Source organism: Macrotis lagotis, chromosome 8 (genome assembly GCF_037893015.1).
Source record: "Macrotis lagotis isolate mMagLag1 chromosome 8, bilby.v1.9.chrom.fasta, whole genome shotgun sequence".
In the NCBI taxonomy this organism is placed as follows: domain Eukaryota; kingdom Metazoa; phylum Chordata; class Mammalia; order Peramelemorphia; family Peramelidae; genus Macrotis; species Macrotis lagotis.
In genome coordinates this window covers 32,948,393-32,974,834 of record NC_133665.1, presented here as the reverse complement: position 1 = coordinate 32,974,834, position 26,442 = coordinate 32,948,393, and the positions used below count along the sequence as shown (strand labels likewise).

At 35.9% G+C, this 26,442-nt stretch overlaps 1 long non-coding RNA gene and 1 pseudogene across 1 annotated transcript; one reads left to right on the top strand and one right to left on the bottom strand.

The window, feature by feature from the left end:
- The first annotated feature begins 166 nt into the window (after positions 1 to 166).
- On the top strand, positions 167 to 17,514 carry LOC141494735 (uncharacterized). The gene is made up of 3 exons (XR_012470553.1): positions 167 to 254; positions 4,622 to 4,758; positions 16,977 to 17,514. It is a non-coding gene; the product is annotated as an uncharacterized LOC141494735 (long non-coding RNA).
- Positions 13,699 to 15,241, bottom strand: LOC141495051 (transcription factor A, mitochondrial pseudogene; annotated as a pseudogene).
- Positions 17,515 to 26,442: the final 8,928 nt, after the last annotated feature.

Below are 26,442 nucleotides of genomic sequence, written 5' to 3'. Positions count from 1 at the left end.
CCCTACCTGGCCTTTCCCATGCAGTCCCTGAAAGAAAAAAAAAAAAAAAGGACATCTACTGGATTGCTATAATCCTCTCTTCTGATGTCATAGGAGCAAATGATGATCTAAGAGTCTCATGTCAGCATGTCAGTATAGAAACTAGAGTTGGGCTTTTCCTTGTGAATGAGAAGCCTTCCAAAACATAAACTGGCTCATTTTGACACACTGATCATTCTACTGTACTGAAATGGAGCAATCTTTCTGCTGCACAGGTATATGAGAGATTATTGCCTATCTTGTCCAAGTACCAAAAAAGGGTTTCATCTTAATGTTAATCCGTCTCTCTAATCCTTCCTTTTGCTTCCCCCTACCACCCCATATCCTGGTCTGTCCTATTTTGTCACTATTTATAGTCATCTAGTCTGTTCTTTGTTAACAGAGAAGCTAATAAGAGCTATTTGTGTAAAAGAAGAACTGAGGGTTTTACCATCCTGAGACCCTAGGCTGAAAATCAACAAACACATTCCTTCTTTACACATATTAATCTGACAATATACATTTTTATAAACTCAATAGGTACTAAGTGATCATTAGGTTAGCATTCCAAATACTTATGAACTCTCCTTTCAATTTATGTTCTGTAATTTTGCTAGAAATTGATTTCAACACCACTGTACTATGATATGTAGATTCTACTAACCTGAATTTTTAACCAGATGAGAATATATGCTGATTCCCAATCCTATAACTGTATTATCACACTGTCATAACTCCCAACTTCTTTCAAAGATCACAAAAGCAGCTCAACAACCTTTTTTGATGGATTTTCCAAAGCAATGAAAGATATTTCATTTGGATGTAATAACTTGAACTCATTGAGCCCAGTTAGCTTAGCATTTCCTTTCAATTCCCTAATTAGAGTTCTTCCTGAAAGATCAGTTTTACTTTCTAAGTTTCTTTCAAATCCATTAAAGATCAGTTTTTCCTCTGTAGAATTATAGTTAGTTTTTCAGGGTAAGTTATTTTTGGTTTTAAGTCTTTATTTTTTGTCTTTTGAAACATTGTATTTGAAAATTGTACCTCCTTTATAGTGGTATAGTTTTGTGTGATTCTGACTGTGGCTCACTGACTACTTGAACTATTTCTAGTTCCTTAAAACATTCTTTTCTTGATTCAAAAGCTTTGGATGTTGGCTGTGACATTACTGGGATTCCTCAAGGAGACAACTCATAGATTCTTTCTTTTTTCACTTTCCCTTTGGTTCTATTAAATTATACTTATGAGGGTTTCTAGGTTTCTTCACATTTTCCTCCTCCTCTTTTCTCTTCCCTTTCTCTTTCTCCTTTCCCTTCCCCTTTTTCTTCTTCTATCCTTTTCCTCCTCCTTCTCTTTCTCTGTCCTCCTTCCTACTGTTTTTAAGCTCAATTATTTTTGATAGTAGGCATATTAATTTTCTTTAATTTCCTAATATTTCTTGTTTCTCACGGAATCATTGATTTTTATTTAGTCCTTTCTAATTTTCAGGAAGCACATTACTTAGGTAAGGTTCACTATGTTCTGTTCTATGTTATTTATTCTCCTTCAATTCCCCTCATTTAAAGCTCCTTTTCTGTTTTTTTTTTTAGTATATTTTTCTTTTTACTCAAAATCTCTATCTTTAGTTCCTTTTCCTGTTCTTCAGGGGAGTAGTTGAGCCTTATTAGGTCTTGATCCTGCTGCTAGTTTCCTTTTTTTCTGGTGTGTCTGCCTTCAGAGTACTGGAAAATTTTAAGCACCTTTCGATCAGAGGTTGGGGGTGGTTCAGATCAGACTGCTAGGGACTTCTAAAACCCAAAGGCTGCTCTGAATGCTACTGTTCCAGTCTTTGGACCATTGGCTCCTGGCACATTTGTAATTACTGTGCAGGGAGATTTCAATCACCCTAAAGCATCTATGTCTGAGCTCTCTGGTATTCCTGGCCCCAACAGTATTTAGACTTTTTATGTCACTGGAATATTTTGTTTATCTATACTCTTCCCAATTCTTTTTTCTTTTTCCCAATATTTGGTTATATTATGCTTCATAAAGGCACTATTATTTCCCTTTGTATCTTTGATCATTATTCTATTTGGTGCTATTTTTTAGAGGAAGATATTTCCAATGTATGAATTTTAGGTGATAGAGGTATATATCTCAAAATGGTTTATGACAATGGGCCTCTACTCCCAGGTCCTTTATAAAAAATTTTATTTCAAACCAAGATCTTGCTAAATGTCAATGGCTTGCTTTTTTGTTTGAAAAGATGTGAATGCTAAATTCAGACTGACAAAGTCAATTTGAGGTAGTAAGATAGTATAATAACAACTCTCTTCTTGCCAGACCTGATTCCATGGCCACATTCTACATTCATTTTTGTTAATAGGAAATAGAATCAGATTATTTGATACTTACTACCCATATGTCCTTAAGCAAATCTCTTAACTTCTCTAGGCTTCAGTTTCCTCATATATAAAATGAACATGTTGAACTAACTGACTTCTGAGGTTCTTTTCAGCTCTAAATGTAAAATTTCAAGTTTTTTAAAAAAAGACATTCTTTTAAGTAATGATTCTTAAAAGTAATATATTACTTATTGCTCAATTATTTTATCCTGAAGCATGAGGACAAAATTGTTACAGTTCTCATAAAAAAATTCCGTTCCAAAAAAAAGTTCAAAAAGGAAAATATCACATTGTCTTAAATGTTCTTCACTTGAAATTTCATTTAAATTTTGGAAAGATCAAGTTGTAATTCCTTCAAGGGCTAAACATTATAATAGTTCTCTAATAAATGGTAATTTTTGAAATAATTTATTAGTATTTAATTTATTTATATTAGCTATAAGGTTTCAGATTTTGAAGATAAATTTAACTAAATTGGTTTATGTAATCCTTTGAAATTAAATTTTAAGAATTACTTATATTTGAAAATTGGGTAAGAGTGAAATGTATCTATCTCTTAATGGTAGCATAGTTTTTGAAGTCTAGGTCACTAGCTCCAGTCAAGGTCAATACCAAGGGTCTGAGATTCATTTGGTGGTTCAAATGACATGAGCGTATGGTCTTAATCTAGTTTCTATCTGTTGTTTTTCTTTTTTCTTTTGGGTAAAACTTCTTTCTGAAGATATTCAAGTGTTTCAGATTTTTTCCCCCAAAATTTAAAAATTACTCTAGGATCATAGATATAGAATTGTAAGGGAAGGCAAAGATCATCTAGGCTAGCTCCTTCATTTTAAAGATGAATAAACTGAGGTTCAGAAAAATGCAATGGTTTGTCCAAGGTCACACAGATAGAAGCTGACAAAAATGAAATTTGAACCATAACTCCTTTGACTCCAGATCCTTGCAACTTTCTATTATATCACATTTCTGAGAGGGCCTCATAACTGAATCTTTCTTTCCTTTCTTCCTTCCTTCCTTCCTTTAGAGAGGAATAAAGGAAATAATAATGAGAGAAGACTAAAAATACCACATAGATTTAGTTGATTTATATTTTCTTAAATGGATCATCTTCGACTGATTTGTTCCAGTCATTCAGTTACTTCAAATTTTATAGCAATGACTTACAAATGAAAATCAGTCGAAGATGATCAAGATAAAAAAGTATGAGTTTCCATCTTAATTCTGAGTTTTCTGACTTCTGAGATTTCTGGTAAACCAAAAAAGCAAAGTTCCTTCTTTTAAAAAGCAATAGTATTGTCAAATATATTTCTGTCACCTGAATACTTTGGGTTTGGAGTGTATATGATTCCTTAGCATTAGTAAAAAGAGTTATTTTCCTAATCACACCAGATATGGACTCTTAAGTTTGCTATTCCCTTTTCATTGTTATCCTTGGTTTTTTACTCTCACCCTAGATATCCAATCAGTTGTCAAATTTTGTCTTCTTGCATTACATCTCTAATATATGTCCTACTCAATAAACACCAGAAGCTCCCTTCTAGGATCAATTATAAACTTATTTACCCTTTAAAGCCCTTCATAATATGGATCCTTCTGTTATTTCTGGTCTTTTAAGAAATTACTTGATTCCTTATGTCTAAAATCTAGCCATACTTCTTGCTTGCTATTCCTAACATATGACACTCTATCTTTATATCTTTATGATTTTTTTCATTGACTGTCATCCTACCTGAAAAACTTTTGCTTCTAATTCCAACACTTAAAATTCCTGGGTCCCTTTAGGACTCAACTCAGATTTTACCCTCTACAGGAGACCTTTCCTAGTGCCTTCATTGGCTTCCCCTCGTGGCCTACCTATCACTTATTCTGTATATATCATATATGTATCTGGCTATCTGTGATATGCTCAATCAAAATGTAGACAGAGACTATATTTACCTTTTCTTTATATCCTGAGCACTTAGAAGAATTCCTAGTGCTTTGTAAGTCCTTAATGAATGCTCATTCATTGATTGAATCATTAAAAAATAACATCATTTTAAAGCACTGGACTTATTTTCTCTGTTCCTTTTTATTGTTGGGTCTAATAAATATATAGTAATTGAATTAAGAAATATTGACTCAAAACACAATTATGGAGAATATAATTTAAGAAATATTAATCTAAATCTAACCTTTTCTTTCTTTCTCTCCCTTGGTTGCATCCCTGGTATTTGAAGCCTCAACTCCCTCCAAGCAACATTTGAAGACTCTTCTGAAATGTATTTTCTGAAAGTCCTTCCATGGAATTAAAATATTTTTCATCACTGAATATATGGCTACTTCCAAAGGCTGAAATTCTAAATCTCCATACTGGGTGATTATTTGTTTTGTATATTTATATAGAAGAGAGATAGGTCTACAGAAAATCACATAAAATTTTTTATTGTCAATCTCAGTTTTTTCTCAATATTTGATACCCCCTGGGAGCTTCAATCTATTTTCTCTACCCCAATGTCAATTTTCATTATGGTTTCCCCTATAGATGAGTAATTTTGGTTGTTTCCATAATGACTATTTAAATTTCTTATACCATAATTTCTGTCTTTCCTTTTCCGCTTTGTCTAGAGGTATAAAGTAGTAGTTTGGTCTTCAATTTTTCTTAGCTGAAAAAGTTTCAGGTTTACCAATTGAGACTTCAAAGGGACCACTTTTATATTCTTCTTCAATATCCTTAAATACATTCACAACCCTTCTAGTTTGACTCAAGGTAAATGAAATTCAGGATTCTCTTCCTGGTAATTCCAAAGATGCTTGTCTAGTTCAAGAACAAAAACACTACTCTTTCCATTTTGGTGAGTGCCCCAGTGGCCTCAATTTATGGGACCCTAGCTTGTATCAAGCCATATAAGAAATGTTGGGGGCGGCTAGGTAGCGTAGTGGGTAAAGCACCGGCCTTGGAGTCAGGAGTACCTGGGTTCAAATCCGGTCTCAGACACTTAATAATTACTTAGCTGTGTGGCCTTGGGCAAGCCACTTAACCCCATTTGCCTTGCAAAAACCTAAAAAAAAAAAAGAAATGTTGGTCATTTGTGAGAGATGCTGTGAAATCTATTGTGACCTCAGTGCTAGATTATCTTTTTATTTTGGGGTATTTTTTCAAAAGTATAGTTTCAAGCAACCTATTTTTCTCTGAGAATGGAGGTAAATTCTGGAATCATAGATTTAAAAATGAAAAGGACCTCAGAGGACATCTAGTTTGCTCCCCCTAATATTATAAATCATGAAACTGAGGGCTAGAGTGGTCAAATGAGTTGCCCAAATGAGTTCGCCAAATAAATGGCTAAACCTGAATTGGAATTCAAGACTCTGACTCTAGAGGTAATATTCTTTTCTTGGTGCCACAAAAACACAGCTAAAACTTAGGATGCATTTCAAGTTTTGGGAGCATGGTATGACAGCATGAATAAAATTTATCCAATTATCATTACTTCTAGTAAAGTTTACATTTATTTACTGTATCATGACTGCAAAAGTCACTGTGGCTACTTGACACCACCAAAGCATTTGAAAAGAATGCTTTCTAGAGGCTTACAAAGAGAAAAAAAATATAGCTTCTATAATAACAACAATCAATGACCTTTAGTTAATTAGCAATAATTAACAATAAATAATAATGTCATGTAGTTCTCAAAGTGTTTTATGAATATTATCACATTTGATCATCGCAACAGCCCAATGAGATGGGAGCTAGTATCATCTGCATTTTACAAATGAAAAAATTGAACCTTCTCTCACAAGACTCCTTCAATTTAAAAATAGGAAGATTTGTTTTGACCCTTATATTATAGGTAATGAAATGGCCTTGACGTACCCCATGTGTCTGTGAACTGCCCATGGTGAGGGAAATGACTTATTCAAGATCATATATTTGGAAAGTTCAGAGTCAAGTTCAGATCTTCTCATTCTATCCATAATTCTCAGGATTGATAATGAGGCTGAAGTGGGAGGTAGTCAAAGGGAAAAAGTTAATAATATAATAGTATAGATTTGATGTTTCTTTTTACTCATTATAGGCCAATTGACAAATACACCTATATCATCTTCAATTATTCCTCTTTTTTGTTTAAATCTTCTTCTCTACTCTTAACTTGTTCCCAATAGGTGAAGGGTGGGAATAAGATTGCCAATTGAACTGAAAATGATGGACTAGCTTAATCTGAACCAATTCAGTGCATCACCTCTTCCATTTTGCCCTCTGGAACCCCAATATAGCATAGTGGGAAGAACATTAGCTCTGAAGTCTGAGAATGTTGGCAAAAATCTTGCCTCTGATTTTAACTACTTGTGTGACCTTGCCCCCAAAAGTCTGTAAAATTATCAGGGAGAGACTAGGTAGTTCCACCAAGCTCTTCATCTTATTGGTAGGCAATTACTGTTAGACTGCTTGCTCATAAACTTCTGTCTTATACTCACAGAAACTTGACTCCCTTATCCCCCAAAAAGACCCTATCCCTAGACACACACTCTCTCTCTCTCTCTCTCTCTCTCTCTCTCTCTCTCTGTATGGTTTCCTTTCATCTCCTTTCTCTCACTTCCAGTTTATCCTTTTAATAATCTTATATTTTACTTAATCTTCAACAACTCTTGTCCATTGATTCTTTGCCCGTTATTCTTGAAAAACAATTTTTTTTTCATTCTACCATCAACTTGAGCTATCATCTATATTTTACCACACTACATATTTGTGGCCCAGATCCTAGAAATGCCATCTACAATCTTTGATTCCCCTTCCTTACCTCCCACTCACTGAAACTGCTCTCTTTAAGGTTAACAATAATCTCTCAATTATTTTTAACCCAAAGGTTTTATTTCTCCTCTCAAAACTCATGCTTCTTGACATATCTGCAGTCTGACATTGTTAATCACCCTCCTTTCCTGGATATTTTCCCTTTCCTGGATTTTTGTGACATGGATTTATTTTAATTCTCTTTCTCCCTGACTGAGAAGGACCACTTCTCAATTTTCCTTCTGGACCATCATATATATTCTACTACTTATGTGTGGGATTTATTCTACCACATCTTTTCTTCTACTCACTTCATTGGTTAGCTCATTATCTCCCTTGGGTTCAGTTCCCATCATTGTGCAGCTGATTCCTAAAACTGCATATATAACCCTCTCTCCTCCATGTCTCCATTTCAATCGAATGATAGATAATACATATTAAGCATTTGTTATAAGCTAAGCACAGTGCTAAGTATAATGGATATAAGCATGCATGAACAAGACAATCCCTCTCCTCAGAGTGCTTACAGTTTATTGGGAAAGACAACTCATAAAGGAATGAAGGAGAGTATGTCCACAATGGCATATTTTGAAAATGTGATAATTAAGTTACATGAAGGCCTGGCGCTTATCAAGATGTGGTGAAAACTCACTTATGAGAGTAAACCTTCTGAGGAACAGAGTTCCAATTTCCTTTTGAAAGGATTATGGTCGAGGTGAGGAGATGAGATTAATGGCAAGAGAATAGGAAGCATGATTTGGACATGGGGACTGTTAAAAGTCTTTTGTTACTAAATGGATACTAGATATTTCCACTAGGATATCAAATAAGCATCTAAAAATTGACATATGAAAAATAGAACTCTATCTTTCTTCACAAACCCACTTCTATGCCTTACTTCACCCTTTCTGTTAGGGGTCCCATTAATCTCACAGTAATCTTGGTTCACAACCTTGGAGTTATTGTTAACTCTTCCCTCTCCCTTATTTCCCACATTCACTTCAAAAAACATATATTAAACCTATGGATCTAATGATGGAGACCATAGCTATTGTTGGTGAACCTGCCTAATTTAGTTTGGAAAAGCTCATCACAGGGGAAGCAGTCAGGTGTTGAATCATGCAACAACAAAAAATACCTCTCAAGGTCAGAGATGAATTATCTGAATTGGAAGAGTCAGTATACACAATGATGGATTCACACAACTATGGAGTGATTATCTATGTCTGTCTCATACCCTTTAACCTTTTTTATTCTTTTCCTTTTTAGACTTTGAGTTCACTGTAGGAACTATCTTATCCACTAAGCTATTAAGTCTTCATATGGTACCTAATATAGCCGATGATCTAGGAAATGAAAGTGAGAAATATTGGGGGGGGGGGAAGCAGCAAAAGAAAAGAAGCTAAGGGAGGAAAGAGTTTTCTGGAGGATGGGATGGGTAACAATGTCAGAAGCTGAAGAGAAATTTAGAAGGATGAAAATGAGAAAAAGCCATCAGATTTATCAATTGAGAGATGGTTGATAACCCTAAGGAGTACAAAGGGAAGAGAACAAGTGACATTGTGCAAATCACTTTACATATTATCTCATTACATATTATCTCACTCCATAGTTGTGTGAATCCATCATTGTGAGAAGTAGGTGCCATTATTATCCCTATTTTACATTTGAGAAAACTGAGGCAGAAATGGGTTAAGTGGCAAAGGTTATTGAATACAGATTAATCAACTGGCAGGGTCAGAAGTAAAATATTGAGAGAAAATTTTCAATAACATGAGTCAAAAATGTATCAGATGGGTGGTTAGGTGGCACAGTGGATAGACCACCAGCCCTGGAGTCAGGGGTACCTGAGTTTGAATCCGGCCTCAGACACTTAACAGACTTAGCTGTGTGACCTTGGGCAAGCCACTTAACCCCATTTGCCTTGCAAAAACCTTAAAAAAATGTATCATATGCTCTACATTTAGCATATAAGGCTTCCAGCACTGGTCTTATTAAGTTGAGTTTTCCTTAACTTCCTCCCCCTCTCACCCACCTCAAACTACTGTATCTTGCCTCTATGACAGTTTTATAATCTGTACAGTGATACCTCCATTAACAAACCTCCTGGGAATGCTACCTTTTGCAAGTTATAGGGAATTAAATAAGAGAACTTCATATGTCATGAGAAGTCGAGTTGTTGGTGCTGGCAGCTGTGAGACAAAAATACTTCTTGGCATGGCCTTTGTTTGTCCCTGCCTAGTGGAAGAGAAATAAGGCTGACCTGAGGCAAAATTGCGCTTTCTGAGCAGTTTCTTTCTTCTCCTGTACTCTGTTGCCTTCTAGATACTGGTGACCAACTCAGAGATTTTCTCTTGCTAAAGAAATGTCAGATATCAGTGAAGAACTCAGAACTATAAAGGAAAAGTAGGGATAAGGGTGCTGAGGGGAACTTCTGAAATCACACAGTTGCTGGGATGTCCCCTGTGGAACCAAATTTGATCTCTGTAGAGTGAGATTAGAGAGATGGAGTAAAAAGAATGCCATATATTCTCATCATGTGAAACCATGGAAGAGGTAACTTGGAGCAATGGATGGAAACTGAAGAGATTGTTTTAGGTTTTATATTAAGGAAAAAAATAAACAAACATCCAACTGTCTCCTGTTCCCAATAAAAACAAAACAAAACAAAACAAAATAACTTTTCCCCTTCATTGGAGGCAATTGAGTGAAGGTTATCTACAATTTTGGGGGGTAGAATGTTTGGAAGGGATTCTTTTTTAGGTTTTAGAAAGCCTTTTAGGTTTCTCCCAGCTCTAAGATTCTTTTCCTCTTCTGTAGGAGTGAAAAGCAACATGAGTGCAGGTTTGTGGCTACTGAAGGGACAGAAATGTGTCATTTGTCTTCAACTCTTAGTCTAGGGCCCCTCCATTTAGAATTTGTTTTCTTCTTAGACTATATCAGGAAAATTAGGTGGCATATCATTGAGGGCTGGAGCTAAACTAGGAAACAACTGAGTTTAAATGTGATCTCAAGTACTTACTAGCTATGTGAACCTTGGGTAAGTCATTATACTCTAAATTCTACCTCACAGAGTTCTTTTGAGAATAAAATCTTTAAGTGATATGAAAATGTTAGCTATTATTTACTATTATTATCAGGTTTCCTCCCCAACTTCTCTTAATCATAAACCATGTTTTTAGACTCCCCTCTTCTGTAGTCTGATTACCTTAAATTTCCAGAATTATTTTATATTATTCCCTCTTACTCATTCCAGACAGTCTATCCTATTTACTATTCTCCATTTATAAAATTTCATTTTTTTGCCTTCATGCCTTTTACATAAGTTTTCTCCTATGATTGGAATGCTCTCCTACTTTATCACTACTTCTTAAAATTTACAAATCCTTCCAAGGCCTGCTCAGACACAGTCTTATATTATAGATTTTTTTCAAATCCTCTGCCCCACCCTTGCCATGAAATTACTTACGTATTTGCTCCTTTTATGTATTAGTTATATTTCCCCAGTGGAATGTAATTTCCCTGAAGGTAGGAGCTGTATCTATTTTTGTCTTGCATGTACATTGCTTAGTATAGTGCCTTGCCTATAGAAAGAATTTAAGAAATGCTTATTGAATTATATTAAAATATATATCTGATGTTTTGAGAGCATATTTATTCAATATTATGAGTTTTCCTGAGTTTTCTTACATTCCTGAGTTTCCTACATTTTCTTCCTGGATTTCTTGTAATGCATCTTATACTACTTCTTCTGATTATTACATTCGACAAAGAAATATGGTATTTGAAATACATTTCATTAATAGTAAAATCAATATATTAGAAAAGTATTGCTTAATATTTATAGAAATACTACTTCTCACGGAAGACTAGAAATGATAGATGTTTATCAATTTGGATAACTGAACAAATATGTATATGTAGCTATAATGGAATTTTATTATAATATAAAAAAGAAGAAATATGATAGATTCAGAAAAATACAGAGAATCTTGTATGAATTGACACAGGATGAAGTTAAAAGGTCCATTACAACTATCTTTGTGATGACTACAACAATAATGTGACAATAAATAACTTCCAGTGATCTCAGAACTCTGACTCTGGCCAAAGCAGGGACTAATCATAACTTCAAAAGACTGAGGAAGAGATATACCTTCTATCTCTTGGCTGAGATGTGATAGACTAGAAGTCTAGAACCAAATCTACATTCTTAGACATAAACAACTCTTTGGTTGGTTTTGACTGACTATGCATATTGGTTAGAACAGAGCATTTTTTTAGTCTAGGAGTGGAGAATTATGTGATAAGGTGGGTTGGTTAATAATAAATATTTTTAAAAGAAAAAATTAATGTTAGATTACTCATTGAAATTAATCTGCTATTACTCTGTAAAAACTCTGTTTTTATTTTTGTTCATTATTAATTTATTTGTTAAAAAATAAAAAGTATCATTTATTTCTTCTATCTGGTCTCTGTTAAACACTTTTTGTGAGAATACACACCAACCTTTCTGTGAAAAATGTGTTAAACCAACTGATATTATATCATCTTTGTAAATATCCTTTCTAAAAGCTAATTCTTTATGACTGATTTTCAATGAAAAGTTCACAAGCATGGCAGTAGCTTCATTTTATATATATATATATATATATATATATGTGTGTGTGTGTGTGTGTGTGTGTGTGTGTGTGTGTGTGTGTTTAAGAACATGAGGAAGAGTAGTAACTTTCTTTCTGGGGACTCCAAACCAAGGTGTTCATTTTTGGGACAGTAGGTCAAAGGTAGTGGGTTGCTACCTTATAGAAATTTAATTGAGGATAATTTGGGGGCCCTTTGTATTTTCAAGGACTCACTAGTTCTAGGATAGTCTAGTCCTAGAACTAGTGAATCCTTGAAAATACAAAGGAATCCAGAAGAGAAAAATTAACATTCTTCTCTATTTTTGTTTAAGAGACAGGGTTAGCATGAATGATTCTGTCAAATTATTTGCTGAAATCTAGATGTACTCTGTCCTTTTAAAAATATGGCATTATTAGGTCACCTGTCTAAAAAAAGACTGTAAAAAGGAAACAAAGTTAAGTCTGGCATGACCTGTTCTTTATGAAGACATGTTGGCTATTACAGGGAGATTCACTTGAGATTCTTTGTGAACAAACTATTTTGGCTGGACAAGAGAATTGGTGTAGGGAATTGGTTTGAGCTAAAATATAAAGGCCAGATTTTTGGAAGGTCATGAATGTTAGGTTGAGTTTGAAGACTATCCTAGTAGCAATTAAAAACCATTTAATTTTTTCTATATTATCAGAACATTAGCTAGGGTGATAGTAATCTGGATGAAAAGGAAATGACGAATGAATGAGATACTTAAAAGAAAGAATTGACAAGATAATTGTAGCTGATAGGCTATGGAGGGTCAGAGACAAGCAAAAAAACATGACTGAGGTTTCAAGGAAGGTAGAAGGGACATAGGACTTAGAGTCAGGGGATGAAAATACATGACTGTGGCGTTTGTAGGATTTTTGGAGTCTTCTTTTGGCTGGAGGATTGATACCTAAAGAGTAAGAGAAGGACTTACTACTGAGAGATGAGGAAACCTAAGAAAAAACTCTGAGATCTGGAGGATGGCTTAAAGGATCAGCCCTTTCCATAATTTGGCAGCCTATTTCTGACAATACTTCCTTGGTACTCAAGCTCCTTTCTGGAAGCATTAAATATTTTTTCTTTACATTATTCCATTTTTGTTTATGATTTCTTGAAATATAGTGTCCAGGTTTGTTTGTTTTTTGTAAATCATAGTTTTTAGGGAGTTCAATGATTCTTTTTTTTTTTAGAATGGATTAGAAGATTTTATTCTCTGTGATATAAACACAAATGTGCACAGAGTTGGCATAATCTTTTTACTTTACAAAAAAAAGGATGGACAGAAACATTTACAAATATCCTTCAGTAGTTTTTTTTTTAAAAAAGTCATAAATGAAATCAGCAATTCTATGTGTGTCTACTCGTCATCTCTAAATACTACATAAGCTAGTATTACCTAGGAATTAGAACCTGCCTAGGTATTGAAATTTACCCAGGCCAGTTAAAAATACACTACAGTGATAGTTTAGACCACTGTGCCTTTTATAATTTAAGACAATTTGAGAAAAGCAAATACTTATTTCCTCATTAGGAAACAAGACTACTTTCTTGTCATCATCCAGTATCAAAAATATTTCACAGTTTGATTTACCTTTAGCCAAGGGTAAAATTAAACTCTCCTATACCTAGATGAATTTTTTTGGCATTCAGTAGTTCCAAAAGCAAATTCTGTCTGAACGTCAACTGAGTATATACCAGCACAGTATCCATAACTAGGTGCTAATAAAAAAATATGTCAGCATACTGGCTGAAGTCCGTGCGTTAACAAAAAGAGATCAATATAAAATGTTCACCAACATCATTCTTTGAAATTTTGCCGTCCAATATAGTGAAACCTGATTGGTTCCTTCAGTATTTATCATATTCATTATGAAGATGCAAGCATCAATAGATTTCTTCAAGGTGTTTTCCAATTTTGGCTTTCAGCCTTCTAAAACGTAAAAGATCTTCTCTTCCAATTTCAAGCATTTTTTCTTCCCACGATTTAATTTCATTTGCATAACGAATTTTATCATCTTGAGCAAGCTGCATACATACCTGCTTCCAAGATAATGACAGAGCTTTCCACTCTTCATTTAAAACCTTCGTCTCCTGTGATGAAAGTCCTTTTGCTTCCTTAAAGTGTTCAGAAATAAAAATATTATAACCTGAACGAGTTTTTTTGGGCTTTCCAAAGACAGTTAACTCCCTTTTTTTCTTTACTATTTCTTTTCTAGCCCTTTTTCGACGCTTTTCTTCTTTCAAACTTTTTTTCTCCTCAGGATTAAGCTCTGCTTTATATTTAGAAACCTCTTCTTTGTATACTTTAAAATCTGCCTTGGTGGCCTCTTCATATACTTTCTTCTGTGATTCTGGAAGCTCCCTCCAAGCTTCAGCAAGCTTCTTTATTATCTCTTTGCTTTTCAAATCTGGATTTTGTTCTTTGAATATGGGTCGTTGTTCCACTGTAAAACGAATGTATGCAGTCAAAGGCTTCTTTGGAGCATTAGATAAAGTACAGTCTTTCATAAACCATTCCAATCCAAAGAGAGCACTCGGCCGCGGCTCCAGCAGCCCCCGGGCCCTCAGTGCCCCCCGGCTCCCGAGCAGCAGCAGCAGCGCCGCGGCCCTGGCCCCATGGCCCCGGCCCCGCTCCCGTCCTCCCGCGGCCGCAGGGAGAGTTCAATGATTCTTAAGTTCTTTCTCCTTGACCTGTGCTTTCAGCCTAATTATTTTTGATATCACATGTATTAAATTATCTTCTACTTTTATATTCTTATGATTTTGCTCTAATATTTCTTGTTGTCTCATAGAGTCATTGATTTCTGTTTGTTTATTCTAGTTTTAGGTAAGTTTTACCACTTTCCCTTCTAAGCTACTTATTCTATAATTCTTTTCTTAAGAGCTTTTATTTCATTTTAATCTTGCTTAATTTCTTTTAATTATTGAAGTAGGCCTTTTTTCCCTTTGAGTTTCTGGTTGCAATTATGCAGTTTGAGTTGCAATAATTTTTGGCACTGGATAATTTTTTTCTTTTTAAATTTAGTCATATTTCTACCTTTAATCATTTAATTTGTGCTTTATTTTAGGATCAGTAACTGCCCACCCCTATTGTGATCTATGATAAGGTGATAGACCTTATTTAGTGTTTTCTTGGGTTCCCTATGTTCTTATGTTGAAACCTACCTTTCAGGGTTCTGTTTGACTGGATTTTTGATGTTCAGTATGCTAGATGTTCACAGTCCTTTTTGTCATCTCAGAGAAGAGTGCTTAGAAACTTCAGAGCCTTTGGACCTGGGTTGTCCTGATTTGAACACTGTGGTACCAAGCTAGTTGCTACCTACTGTTTTCCCTGGGGCTTTCTGACCATCCTGCTGAGCTCACCACTCTTGTAGTCTTTAGACATGGAGTACTGTAGGCTACATGTAGCCCAGTCATCTCTGATCATGTTGGGAGGCTACCTTATATATCACCCTGGCTTTGTTGGTGGGGTCCTCTATTGACTTCTTTTTATGGGGTGAAATAAGTCATTATAGGTTTTCACTGGATTTCTTGGGTATTATTCAGTCCAAGTGCAAACTTCAGGATTTTTCAGTAGTATGTGAGAACCGGGCAGCTGCTTCCCATTCAGCCAGCCATTTGGGTTTGAAGTCGCACTTGTCTGTTCTGCTGTCTCAGGGATATGTATGTGTTAAACATCAGTGATCATCTTATATATAGCCTTATTTCATTACTGATTAACAAAAAATCCTACTGGACAGAATGCTAAACACAATGGCATTTCTTATAATGTCCTAGTGAAGAGAATATGAAAAGAATTAATATGGGATTTCAGAACACCTCATTTACAACCAGGAAAAAGTTTGTTTCTGACTTTCTGATTCAAGTTGTCCTCTTTCTGACTGTCCATTTATGTATACTTGTTTGATGAGAGAGAGAGAGAGAGAGAGAGAGAGAGAGAGAGAGCGCAGAGAGAGCAGAGAACAGTGACAGAAACTCGGAGATAAAGGGAGAAAAATGGAGAGGCACAAAGACAGACAAAGACAGAGTACAGAGAGAGAGAGAGAGAGAGAGAGAGAGAGAGAGAGAGAGAGAGAGGGGAAAATGTTGAGAGAGACAGAGAAACAGAGAGATAGAAAAAAGGGAGACAGATTGAGACAGAGAGACAGAGGCAGACAAGAGAGAAACTGAGTAAAGGCAATCAAATGATTTGAGTTTGCTTGATGCTAATGACCAGCTTTCTTTTCACTTTCCAATTTAGAAATATTAGATAGACAGTTATTTTGTAGTAGAATCTATCATGATATACCAAAAATATTGAAACTGGAAAACTCTTTGGAAATCTCCTAATCCAAATTCATTATTTAATTGATGAGAAAACTGAGATACAGAGATTCAGTGATATGCTCAAGGTCTCACCTTTTTCAGGTTATTCAACTCCCTGTTCTGCACTCTTTCAGGTACCTGATGTTGTCTCAATCTAGTAGGCACTTGGTGAATATTTGGTGATTGACTAACAGCCTGGAGAACCATCTGGCTCTTGTGTGAGAAGGAAGTACAAGTTTTTGAAAATAGGAGTTATCCTCCATAGGATGCATTCTTATCTAGTTAGCACTAAGGAATCTTGCCCTTGGAGTGAAAAATGGAAACATACTGAAATAAATACCCCAAGTTTTCTCTTGCAGTCTCAGACAATGAGGGTTTGGCTCATTATTAATATTCTCTGCTTGATTGCTCTCTGCTGTTGTGCTGGAGATGAAAGTGGCCTGTGGTCTTATTCAAGCAGCTGTTCATTAATCCCCAGACTAGCTCAGAGGGCTGACTGATGTGGTAGACCATTTAGTAAAATGAGGATGCCATGGTATATACAGAGGTGGGTAGCCCAAGAGCAGGGCCAGCAATATTGTAAAGTGGGCAGAAGCTGATTTTTTCCTCCATGTCCTCTCTGTTCCCTTTTCAGCATCCTTTTATTTCTCCACTTTTCTCCTGTCTTTCTGTGCCCTATTGTGGCACCCCACTATAGTCCAGATCTTTGTTTTCCAGCCCTCTTACCAAAATGCAATAGTGTCTCATGCCATTCCCTCAGTGCCTTTCTAGGTGATTGGTCAGTTAATTGGATCAACAAATCTATATTAAGGTGTTTGATGAGTTCTAATGTTCTTTTTTCTGTATTACCCTCCCAGGTAATATAAGGCTTCTGGAGACTTAACTTAAAGAAATGACTAATGTGGGAATTTCAGAGACTGTGACAGACATGTGAGAAGACATTTGGGAATCAGTGAGGAGGAGCGATCTTTTCTTGCCCATCAAATCACCCCATGGCATGCTGCACTACCCACTCCATTTATACCTTAGACCTATTCAGCCCTGCCCAAGTCTTTCAAGCCAAGTTGAAACCTGCCAGATGGAAACTATCCCTGAAAAACAGTAACAACTGACTCAACTGTTTTGATCATCTTTTCTTATTTGAGTTGCTTAACATTTTCCTTTACTAGATTAATACCATGTGGAATTTTATATTTCTCCCCTTCTCCCCCAACTCCCGAATTCCAGATCAAAGTTAATATAACAGGCTTTTATTAACTTTGTAAACACATTATTTTGTTCTTAAAATGACCTCTGTGGGTTTTGTGGGTAGAAGGTGGGCTTTGGCAAGAGAAAGACCTTTGTTCAAATCCTACCACTCTGATGGATATTAGGTGTGTGAAGACAGACAAATTTTGGATCCTCTCCAAGCTCCAAGCAAGTTTCTAAGACTCTTAAAGCACAATGAGTTGAAATTTCCATTCAATTTTCTAGGCAACTATGGTGTGGTTACCATGTCCTGGACTCTGTACTGGACAATAGGAATAAAGATTAAAACAGAAGAATTCCAAGCCTTCTGAAGCTTATATTCTCTTGTCATCAAGAAACTTACATTTTGGAGTATTGTGGTACTGAGGAGAAAACAGACCTAGGTGTCTAACCCTATATGGAATTTTGATGGCAGATATTGACATAGTTTGTCATTTCCATATTTAGTGGATTAAAGCAAACAAAATTAGGTGTCTTGCGCAAAGTCACATGGTTGGTGAAGGTCTGAGTGCGGATTTGAACTCAGGTCTTCTTGACTCCAGGCCCAATGTTCTATCCATAGAACTATCTAGCTGCCTAAAGGAGAAAAGAGGTACCCAAAAATATATACAAAATATGTATAGAAAAAGTACAAAGTAACTGGGGGGGGGAAGGGTGAGTGAATGAATAAATGAATGAGTGAAAAAGCCTATATTAATAACAGCTAACATTTATTTAGCATTTATTCTGTGACAGACATGGTGTTAAGTGCTGGAATGCCAAAAAAGACAAAAGACAATCACTACCCTCAAGTAGTTTGCACTCTAATGCTTATTTTATAATTTTCCTAATTTATCCTCTCAACAATATTGGAACAGAGGTGCTAATGTGATATCCATTTTATAAATGAGAAAACTGAGGCAAGCAGTTAAGGTGACTTGTTCAGGATAACCAGCTAGTAAGTATCTGAGGCTGGATTTGAACTCTGGTCATCCTGTTTCCAAACCCAGAACTCTACTCACTTTACCACTTAGCTTCCTTATTTTGTCACATACTATGCTAAATACAAGGAGTGCTGATATACAAATACAAACACAAATATACAAATACAAAAAAAGCAAGATGGCCACTGCCTTAAAGGAAGAAAAGAAAAACCAACAAGAATGATTTCTGTGCCAAGAATAGTGTACAAGATGAATCTATAAGTCTATAATCATCTCTACTCCATCAAAAAATTTGCCTTGTTGCCTCTTGCACAATTGAGAGAGTTCTTGAATAATTCCACTGATAAACTCTCCAAGAAGCAAGGAGAAATCATAGAGGAAACTTACCTTTGGTAGGTGGGGCAGAACAACTGAAGCTGAATTAATCACTATTTACCTGCTACTTAAAATTAAAGTGGGAGGGAATGAGGGATGGACAAAGTCAAAGGGCATCAGCCCTTTTCAAGGGGAGCAAAGTTTTCTTGTGTCTTTTAGCTCCTTTAGAAGTTAGGTCTCTGGGTGACTAGGTGGTACAGTGGTTAGAGCACCAGCCCTGGAGTCAGGAGTACCTGAGTTCAAATTTGGCCTCAGACACTTAATAATTAGGCCATGGGCAAGCCACTTAACCCTATTGCCTTGCAAAAACTAAAAAAAAAAAAAGTTAGGTCTCTCAATCCAGTCACTCAATTTGAAGAAATGTAGGTAGTAAACCAGGTTTCCCATTTTATGACAGACTTTATCTTGAAAGATGCTTTTAAATGTACACACAGTGGGTAAAATGCCACTTACTGAGAATTTAATAAACACACTAATTTAGACCTCAGCAAGAGAGCCCAAATATCAAACATAATAACATACCACAAATCAAATATTCAGGATATCTATTTTAATCTAAGAGGAAACAGAACTCTTTATTCTAATCTTGGTGTAATGCCTTTGGCTTCCTGAAGTATGTGATCTTGTTAAATTAGAGGATTAAAGTGAATGCATCCTTACTTTGGTATGTACTTACAACTAAATAAATAACATGCTTGTTATGTCTGCAAACAAAATGAATTAAGTGAAACAAGACAGACGGTATGGACTTGCTGATGTCTTTGTTTTCAATAGTGCCTAATGCTGGCAGCAGTAAGATAAATAATGAAACTTCTGGGTCTTTGTTCAGCCTGCACCTCCAAGAGACAAGATATGTGCTCCAAAGCACTCTGGGAGATAACAACACCAGGTGTCTAGGTATGTGTCAAGGGAAAGCTGGCTGTCCATCCTATTTCCCTACCCACCTTCTATCAGCAGTCCCCCAAGTCACCCTTTGCAGCCATTGCATGAATGAGGAAGTGAGAGAAAAATTCAAAGATAAGTCACCTTTAGAAGACATTTCCCCTTGGGGATCTGGTCCCAGTTTAGGCCTCATTCTGCTTGTTCAGGCTGAGCCTTTTAAGGCCCGGTGGTTCCAATGAAACCCCCATTACTGTCAGCATTTAACCCAGGGGCCACAGCTGTGTCCCCTTTCTTCGTGGAATGTGGTCCAGGGCCAGGCATGCCAGCAGCGGAGCTGCCCACAGACACACCGCAAATATTTGTTTATTGGGAAGTGAAACTCGGAGAGAGCTCAGAAACTGAGGGATGCATTATTAATGCCAGATTGAAGAGGGCTGTGGTCGAGCTCCGGTAAATATCACTAGTAGTACAATATTGAAGAGTTTGGGAAGTCATCAACCAGCTCTTCAGATCTGAAGCATACAATCCAACCACAAGCTGCACTTTATGAAACCCAAAACTGTAACATGAAGAGTGACCTAATTTAATCCATGTGGGCTCCACGTTTGATGTTAACAGACCCTTTCTTACTGTGGGGGAATGCAACAGGGCCTTTAATAAAAGTCGGCCTGTTCCCTGCCAAGTCATTTATCCTGAGGGATTAATTCTCTTCGCATTTTGATTGATATTCCATGGGTTCCACAGGGCTTTCCTGTGCCTTTTTTTTTACACGTCCTTTTGGAAGGGGTAATTAACTGTGAGTCTAAAATGTTTAGTCTCTCTGCAGGTGTAATATGGGGCGTGGAGGCAGCTCTCAGGGTACAAATATGCTTGGCTTTTCATTTTCTCGGTTAGGGCTGGAAAAAGAAAGTCACTGAATGAAAGTAATGCTGGTTGTACATCCTAGGGGGCGGTGCTTCATATGGGGACACTTATGGACTTCAAATGACAGACATGTGCTTTATTAAAATCACTAGCTAAGCAGCTTTCTGGCTAAAAACAGTTTATGAGGCAGCATTTGATTGTTTAGTCCTGCTACCCAGATTTGATCCATGTGGTATGAATTTTTTTTCCCTTTTAGAACAAAATTCCCAAAGCATGATCTTAAATTCTTCTTCCTACCAGATGGACAACTAGTTATTCCTTTACTTTTTTTTTGCTCATGGCCATTGAGTCTATAAATACCAGATGGGAATATTTTGCTAACATGTCCCTTCTAAAGGTCCTCCACCTCCAGTACCTTTTATGATGGCCTTTCTCTTATTTTCTTTTAATTAGCTCATCAAGAATAGTTGTCTGACTAGAGGCAAGACCAATATGGCATTTGGTGCCATCTCACCTAGTGTTCTCTTTCCATATGGGGAGGGGTTGAGAGTTAAGCAATGATTGGGGCAGCATTGTCAGGGATAACAAAAGAAGGACTATCCCTGGTTGACTAAAGGTCAAAGAGGACTTGGAAGGATGCTTTCTCATACTGTGCAGGACTCTGGCTCACTTAGCTTTTTAGAGAGTTGTACTTGACATTTCTTAGGAAACATACCCTCCTCCATATTTCAGGATGCCTTAAGGAGTCAAGCTGCTGATTGTTCTTTCCAGAATACCCTAAACAGGAGAACTTTCTTTAAAAAAAGAAAGAAAAAGAAAGAAAAAAACTCTACTTGAACATGAAAAATATTAGATGCCCTTGACATTCAAGAAAATCACAACATATCAACAACTTGGAGAGGTAGGTTTTCCTCTATATCGGATTCAGATTCAGATCTGCATGCAATAAAATTTGTGTTATCAGAGGTAGGATGTGAATCCAGGCCTTCCTAATTCTAAAAGCAATGAATAGCTAATTTTAATTCCATTCTAAGAGAAATTCCCAAATAAATAAATGGTCAGAGAAGATATTAAAGAATTTACATTTATTAACAACCATATGAAGGGTTAATCATGAAAATATCCCTAATAATAAAGAAATAATTCTAAAGTTTAATCTCATAACTAGACAATTTGCAAAGGTACACAAATTAGAAATAGTTTTTAAGGAACTATGGCAATATGGGCACATATTTTGGAGCTGGGAATTAGTTCATTAAAAACCATTTGGAATTATGCTAAAAAGTGACTAAAAAGTTCATTTCTATTACTCCAAAATTCTACTACACACATACACACATACATATATGTGTATGTGTGTGTATATACAATACAATGACTTCATGATCTATAAACAAAAGGGAAGAGGAAGCAGGTGTTAATAGTAACACTAGAGGCAGATGCAGTTAGGTAGTATAGTGGATAACCAATTGGACTTGTGTCAAGAAGACAAATATCTTGCTTCAGATCCTTACTAGCTATGTGACTCTGAGTTATTCAATTGCTTAATCTCTCAAAGCCTCAGTTTCTTCATCTGTAAACTAAGGCGGTTGGGTCAATGGCTTCCTACAGTTCATGATAGATTCAAATTTTGTCTCTGATATTTACTCTCCATGTGATCTGGAACAAGACACTTAGACTGCCTAGGTCTCAGATTTTTTTTTAACTGTAAAAAAAAGGAAGTTGGACTATTTGGTCCCAGAAGTCTCTTCTAGGTCTAGCTTTATTCTATCAATAGAAAGCAGTAGCACTTTGTAAAAGGAAGTCAAATTATTGGTTGGTGAATATTTAGAATTGCTGCTGAAGGTGATAATCAATGAATTCTTTAGTTTATTGATACTGTATGCTAACCTCGAAAAGAAAAAGCCATAGATAGAAAAGAAGGGGAGAAAGTAACTAATAAAAGTGGTAGAAAAAAGATGCAAATAGGAAAAAAAGTTATTGGAGAAGGAAGAAAAAAGAAGAAAGAATGGGTCATGATAAAATGCCATCTGCTAAGGGTATTATATGACCTATTAACCAAGATTCTTAATTTAGGGTTTATGAACTTATTTTTAAAGAAAGCTTGATAACCATAATTAAATATTTTAAAATTAATTCTATGAAGTTTATTTTCTGTATTTAAAATATTCTATGAAGGCAAGCATAGGCTTCATTATACTGCAAATGGCTTTCATGACATATTTAAAAAGTTAAGAACTCCTTTCAAAATCTCTAGCATCCTTCAAAATATTCACAAAGTGTGGTCTCACAAACTCCCCTGGAGACTGGTGCCTAATTCTTAAAATTATATATATGTTTATTTTCTCTATCTGTATCAAAAGCTCTATTTACCTACCTGCTTACCTACCTACCTTTTAAATCTATCATCTGTCTATCTATCTATCTATCTATCTATCTATCTATCTATCTATCTATCTATCTATCCTATCTGGAGTCTATTTATATGTGTACATATGATTCAAAGTACTTTGCTTCTGTCTCTTTCATTTTCCTCAATTACAAAATGGAGAGGAAAAAAGCACCTAGTTTATAGGATTGTTTTGAAGATAAATGAAAATTTGTAGATCACTTGCAATGCCTGTCACATTGTGCTTAATAATGGGCGTATGCTCTCCATTTCTTCCATTAATTTGTGACCCCTTTGAAGACAAGCACAATTTCATATTTGTCTTTGTAGCTCTAGCAATTAGCACAGTGTTTGGTTCAAAGAGGCACTTAATAAATGCTTATAAATTTATTGCTTGATTGAATAATCATCAGAAAATTAAAACTGTTGTCACACAAACTGTTCTTTCTTATTTCTTCCTTATACCTTCATGCACACTTACAAAAGCATGTTCAGTAAGACTATCTGTAGCTTGCTAATTGGGATCCCAACTCCTTAAGATCACCTGAATTTACAAAGCTGAGCCAGATTTTCCTTTCTCAACAGTGCTCACACCTAATAACTCTGGCTGTTGTTGAAGTTCAGGTGTTTGCCAAACTGGGAAACTTCTGTATGCTTGCCTTTTTTTTTTCATCTTTTGAACTCCTCTGAAGGCAGACACTGGTAATAAGACTCCCACCATGCTGAAAGCTGAGTCCTTTATGATAGTGAAGAGGCCTCCTCTAGTGGTGCTGAAAGTGCAATATAGGACCCACTTCACTGCCTCACACCTCTGGGATATAAAGCCTGTTGAACGGCAAAAATCTCTTAACAGAATAGAGTTTCTCACCTCCCAACCAAAGCTATAGCATGATACAATGGAAACTTATTTAAAGAGCACAGTTCTTTAAAAAAAGGAAACCAAAGCACTTTCAGTGCCTTAGACAAAATAAAATACCTTGACAAGTATTACAAGTAAATGGAAGGATGGTGTAATAAGTTCTGAAATATCAATGCAAGGTAACATAGAGCACACTAATTTTACAGATGGGAACTGGGTGCCAATATAAATATGATCATATTTTCTAGAAAAGTGACTCCTCTATGAGGAAAAGCCAGGAATGGGGTTTTAAAGAGCACTGACATCATCATCACCACCTTTAGTTAGGTCCATTTTGCCACCTGGTAGCTTAAACACTCTACTGTCACTGACCCAGATGGCAGCCTCACTGAACCATGGGCCAATACCACTGAGGCCCACAGGTCAAACTCCCCAATAGGAATGGTCCAGACATTTTACCTTTTGGAAACTCAGAGACTGAGCCTTGCAACACAAGTGGTAGTTTAGGTTTGGCTCAACTAATAGGAATCCATCCATCATCCATCAATTCATGTTTGGCATAAAGGAGTACATTAAATTAAATAAGTATTTATTAAGGACTTGTTATTTTTTTCTCCTAAGAAATAAAATAGTATGACAGAATTGAGTAACAGGCCAGTTTTGGAGTTCAGAAGACCTGAGTTCAAGTACTGCTTCTAAATATACTAGTTATATGATAAGAAGCAGAGCCCCAGACAACTCTTTAATACTTTAAAATATTCCTAATCTATTTTGTGTCATAGATTTCTATGTCAGTAGGATAAAACTTATGGATATCATTCATTCATTCATTCATTCATTTTTGATACTGTCCAGGCAAGACAATGTAGTAGATAGAACCTATGTCCCAATTTCACTTCTGTTTAGCATAGAAGCTTTGACTGTTCCATTTCTGACCTGGCTTGATTTACCCAGTTGACTGCAGTCAGATGGAATTTTAATTCCAAATACTCAGAATTTTGGTACCTGGCAATGCAGGCAATTGCCCCTCCTAAAACTCAGAACTTGTGAGCTCAAGCAATCCCATTCAGCCCTATGGAGGCCTCAGCTTCCTCCAGTTGCAATGATCACAGACTTGGGTCAAGATACCCGATGATACTTCTTCAAATCATAATTTAATTTTAACATAAAATTACAAAGGAAATCAACAATATTGAAATATAAAAATCAAAATATATTTTTTAAAAAAGTTGATGGATGTTCAGCTTATGAACCCTTGCTATTCATTAAAGAAAAATTGCAAATCTGCATCAGCGTAGGCAGTAATTTCCACCCAGGGAACCTGAATCAATAAAATCATAGATGCAACTGCCCTTCCCTCTTCAAAAAAAGTGAAAAGTAAAATTCCATATGAACTGGGGATGAAAAGACAGAAAAGAAAAATAAGACAGTCTCTGCCTTCAATGGACATATTCATCTGGGAGCATAAAGGGCAATATGGATAAGTAAAAATAATTTGAGGATGATGGGAACACTTAAAAACTTGGGGTACTAGGAAAGGTCAATTAAAGACTAAGCATTTGATTTAAGTTTTTTACAAGGGTATTTGTTTTGCACTCAGAAGGTAAAATTTTTGAAGGATAGAGTGAGCAGTCTTCTGAGTGTGGGAGAGAAGAGTGGGTGTTAGGAGAAATGATAAAAAAAGAAAAAAAGGTTAGTTTTTCTATAGACACAGATCAGCCAATAGTTATCATGCATGAATATGGGTGCCTTCAATTCTGCATGCCATAAGATCAACCCCAGGATCATACATTAAGGACTGGAAGGACTCATAAAGTTCATTTAGACAAATATTCTTTTTCATTTTAGAGATAAAGAGACTGCGATCCAGATAGCTTATGTGACTCATCCAACATCAAACAGTTGTCTGTCTAGTTTAGGAAAGACCAACACTCAGGATTCATAGCAAGAGCCCACTGACTCACTTTCATTATGGCCCATGGCAAGTCCTTGACAACAAATGTGAACCCTTGAATAGACTGCTTAGTCTTCCTGAGAACTGGAGGTTCCCCTAGAGATAAGATGAGCAATTTGCTGTGAGGAGGCAGCTAGTTGATTTAACTAACAGAGAGTTGGACTTGGAGTCAGGAAGATGGTTCAAATTCTGCCTCAGATTCTAGCCATGTGACCTTGGGCTAGTGTTTTGACCTGTCTCAGCCTGTGTTGCTATCTGTAAAATGGGAATAATGGCACCTACCTCACAGGGCTGTTTAGAAGAATACATGAGAAAATATTCATAAAACACTTTACAGCATTTAAAGAGCTATATAAACATTAGATTTTGTGTTTATTGTTGCTATTTATTATTATTATTATCATTATTATTATTATTATTATCATTAGGTCTTTTGGTTTTAATTGAATAAAGTTTCTGGCTATAGAGCACCTCTAGAGAGTTTCATTTCAGTTGTCAAGGCATGCCTGAGATATTGTTTATAAACCAATTTCAGATGAAAGACCTATTTAAAGAAATTTTAAGTACTATTAAATGACTAGAGATCTGGTTTCTCTGTTTCCTTGGAGTTTGTCAGTATTCCAAGCTTGTTTTAGCTCCCTGCTTTCTAATTGATTTCATAAAGTCAGCATCAGTTCCACCATTCCTCAGCTGTAAAATGAACTCCCACCCTACCCACATTTTTTTTACAGATCTTGCAGTAGGAAATGATGTAAAACATTCATTTGACATAGCCTTCCTTTATTCTTCTCACTGCTCTATTGACTAATTTTACTGTAAGTAACTTGGG